The following is a 4,182-nucleotide window of genomic DNA, read 5'->3' on the forward strand; positions in this document are numbered from 1 at the left end:
CAGACACTCTCGTAAGCGATGGGAACGCTTTGTCCACAGTGAAAACCAACACCTTGTCAGCCCAGAAGCCTTGGATTTCCTGGATAAGCTGCTGCAATATGATCACCAGTCACGGCTCACTGCAAGAGAAGCCATGGAGCATCCTTATTTCTGTGAGTTCTACCGCCCAGTCTCCAGAGCCTAGGCAAGTCCTCCCACCATTCCTCTGCAGACTCTATGAGGTGTGGGAGAACATGATGTGAAGAAAGCTCCAGCCTGGAGTCCTGTAGAATAGAGTTGCAGTGCCATTCCTGTTAGCTCACTGCAAAGTTGCTTCATCTCTACTGAGTCATTTGCTTCACATTCTTCTAATTGCTTAGGAAAAGTATATTTTGTACTAGTAGTATAATTCATGTTGAAGATAGTTACCATCTTAACTTCTAGGAATACTAATGGAGTAGAAATAAAATTAGAAGATTGGTGGTAGCTACTCTGATAACACCCAAACCAATTAGTTTAATCCTGTAAACAAAACAGTACCTAACTTCTCTCTTTCCTAGATACTGTTGTGAAGGACCAGGCTCGAATGGGTTCATCTAGCATGCCAGGGGGCAGTACACCTGTCAGCAGCGCCAACATGATGTCAGGTTAGTTCATTGGTAAATTCCTTTTTCAAAATAAAAGAGTTGAAGTCAGTTACTATTCTTCATTTTGTCCCTTCTTTGTGGCCTGATTTCCTATGTGGTTCTTTGTTGGGTGTCCTTAGCAATATACTGGCCTGTGTAGCTTTTCCTACCAGACTTCAAGTTGCTTTTGGTATATTTTAGTAACACTTTTAAGTAGAATATTATTAGTCTCTTTCAGATCAGAATCATAGCATCTCAACAAAAAGTTTTCTTGCAGAGATAGATACTTGAAGTCCCAAGAAACTGAAATATTAAAAGAAATTCTTTCATCTCACAGTTGAGAATGACAGCAGTTGAGTAACCCTCAGAAGCAAAATTAAGGAACTACGTGTAGACAGCATCCTGGATACACTTGTGGTCATGAGGGCATTTACTCAGACATTCTTTATTACTGCCATGATCTCACTTTTAAGAACTAGCTGCCTTTTAGAATTTATCCTCTTTAAGTATCCGACCTGTGTGCAAAATGACATAGCCAAGGTTATTTACAAGGTAATTTATAATAGCGCAGTATTGAAAACAGCTGTCAGTAGACAACTGGCTAAATTGACCACCCATTCAGTAGAATATGATGTGATCAGAGATAAGATGGGTAAGTATTCAGTGTTGTTAAAACTCTGGCTCTAAAATATTAATATAAATGGGGACGGGATGAAAAACCATGTGCAAAAGTAGGGTTATTTAAATATAATCCTATTCTTATATATGATATTTATATTAATATATTAAAATTAACGTGCTCATATATGCAAAAAATACATCTTGAAGAATATATTTCAAAAATGTTCCCCTAGGTTGACCAATCAAGAAAGATTCTTTAGGGCCAGCCAAATAGCTCAGTGGATTAAAGTGCCTGCAAGCAGGCACAGGGGCTAGGGGTTCAATCCCTGGGCCTGCCATGCCAGCCCTGCCCCCAGGGTGGGCTGAGATGGCGATTGAGACTGGGTGCAGCACACACCTGTAATCCCAGCTCTTGGGAGGTGTAAACAGGCAGATCACTACGAGTCCAATCTAGTAGTGAGACCCTGAACATCCTGTAGACCCTTCCCTAAAATTAAAAAAAAAAAAAAAAGATTCTTTGAACCTTTTGTTTTGTTTTGTTTTGTTTTGTTTTGTTTTGTTTTTTGATGGAACCAGGAATTAAACTCATGCCCCTGTGCTTGCTAGGCAAGCGCTTATTCCACTGAGCCATCTCCCTGGGCCCAAACCTTTTGTATTTTAAACCACATGAATATGTACTAGATTTCCTCTTTGATAGTTTTAGTTACTCCCAGTGCAAAAATACTTGTCTTGGCTCAAGAGGGGTTACATTCACATTTTTATTACAATATACTATTCTTTAAAAAAGTTTTTTTTATCTGTCTGTCTGTCTGGTAGAGGGTCTTGTTATGCAGCACAGACTCTTAGTGATCCTCCTGTCTTAGCCTCCCCAGCACAGAGATTTCAGTCATATGGAACCATGCCTGGTTTCGGTGCCTGGCACAGTGCACCCAGGGTTCCAGGATCAGCCCAGCATATGGTACCATGGATCAAACCCAGGTCCTTGAACTTGTCAGGCAGGCACTTAGACTGCCAAGCTGTCTCCCCAGCCCCACAATACACTGTTTTCCTTTTGTATTATTGATCTCTTACTGTATCTCCTTTGTACATTAAGAATGACCATACATATGTATATATAAGGAAAATATGTTATATGTAGTGTTTGGTATATCTGCAGTTTCAGGCATCCTAAAACACATGCCCTGGATATATGAATTATTGGGATTTTCTTTTTTTGTGGAGATGGGTTTGGGAGAAGTTGATAAGGTCTCACTAAATTGTAGAGTTATACAGCCTGGGCTCAAATTTGCAATCCTCCTGATTCAACCTTCCAGAGTGCTGGGTTTACAGTTTATACACTACTATACCCAACTCTCTGTAGCATTCTGAAAATAAATTGCTGGGTGAGGGCAAGCTAACAAGTAATTCTAGTCACTAAAGAAGTGGAAGAGATCATTAGAAATAAATTTCAAAGTACCATTTCCAACTAGAAGGTAAAAAGTACATCTTTCACACTTAGAATGTCTTTTGGTAATTTGGGGAGTATGTTGCCTAAGGTATAAAATCATGTGGGCTTTGACCACAGTCCTTTGCTTTTCAGTGTGGTAATGACTATGTAATTAATTAAAATAGAAGCAAATATAAAAATTTAACCAGTATGCAATGTATTAATTGTTGAAACCATCCTACTAATCGGTTTTGAAACTCATTGCCATTTGTTTCTCAATAAAATTAAAAAATAAATAAATAAAATAAAAATTTAGTTCCTTGGTTGTCCTAGCCATATTATACAAGTGCTCAGTAGTTATGTGTGGCTGGCTGATGGTGAATGTTAGAAAACACAGATTACAAAGGCAGGAAGTTTGTTGCACTGTGCTGCCCTAGACAGGCCTATGAGAGAATCCAAATGTCTCCTGTTACTGGCTCTACCCTAAACTGCTGCAACTTAAATTCAGTAGATCTTACCATTTTAACTTGAATTTACAATAATTATACTTGAAATGTATGTGTTAAACATGTTGCTAAGAAGAAACCTAAGAGCCCGGGGAGATAGCTCAATAGAATAAGTGCAAGGGCCTGAGTTCAATCCGCCATTCCACCAAAAAAAAAATGAAGCCTGAATAAAGAATGAATTTTCATTGTTATTTTTGAGATAAGGCCTATGGAAAAGTGGTGGCTAAAATTGCCATGGCTGGTGTTTCTGGCTCACTGTCGGCTGTTTTCTTTCAGGGATTTCTTCAGTGCCAACCCCCTCACCCCTCGGACCTCTGGCAGGCTCACCAGTGATTGCTGCTGCCAACCCCCTTGGGATGCCTGTTCCAGCTGCCGCTGGCGCTCAGCAGTAATGGCCCATCTTTCTCCTGATGCCTGAGCAGAGGTGGGGAAGTCCACCCTCTCTTTGATGCAGCTTGCACCTGGCGGGGAGGGTGAAACACTTCAGAAGCACCATGTCTGAACTGTTGCTTGTGGATTTATAATAGTTCAGTCATAAAAAAAAAATTATAATAGGCTGATTTTTTTTTCTTTCTTTTTTCTTTCTTTCTTTTTTTTTTTTTTTAATCAAACTTTTCATAACTCAGGGGATTCCCTGAAAGTTTACCTGCAGGTGGAATATTTCATGGACAACTTTTTTTCTTCTCTTCTAAATTCAGTTCCTCATCACTAAAGAACAAAATGATAAACCAGCCTCAATCCTGGCTGCTACATTTGGGTGGAAATTTCTTCCCATTTCTACCATTGCTACCCCACCATCCTATACTCTGGGTGGGGGTTGTATTTTGTGCTCTTCTCCAGAGATTATAAAAATGTAGCTTCTCAAGGAAGGAGGTAGGACAGAAAAGAGGCAAGGAAGACTCAATCTATAAGAGCAGTGTACTGCTAGTCATTTGTTCCATAAGTGATTCAGGGCAGTTACCTTGGCAACTCTAGTGGAAGTGTATCTTAGTTCTGTGGAGATGTTGAAAATCTACCCAAAGGG

The 4,182-nt window shown here is 39.7% G+C and overlaps 1 long non-coding RNA gene across 1 annotated transcript; it reads left to right on the plus strand.

Annotated features, from left to right (window-relative positions):
• Positions 1-4,176, plus strand: LOC101565776. Its single transcript, XR_192957.2, has 3 exons — positions 1-152; positions 540-626; positions 3,435-4,176. It is a non-coding gene; the product is annotated as an uncharacterized LOC101565776 (long non-coding RNA).
• Positions 4,177-4,182: the final 6 nt, after the last annotated feature.

The sequence above is a fragment of the Octodon degus genome, unplaced genomic scaffold (genome assembly GCF_000260255.1).
Source record: "Octodon degus isolate 3935 unplaced genomic scaffold, OctDeg1.0 scaffold02787, whole genome shotgun sequence".
Taxonomy (NCBI): domain Eukaryota; kingdom Metazoa; phylum Chordata; class Mammalia; order Rodentia; family Octodontidae; genus Octodon; species Octodon degus.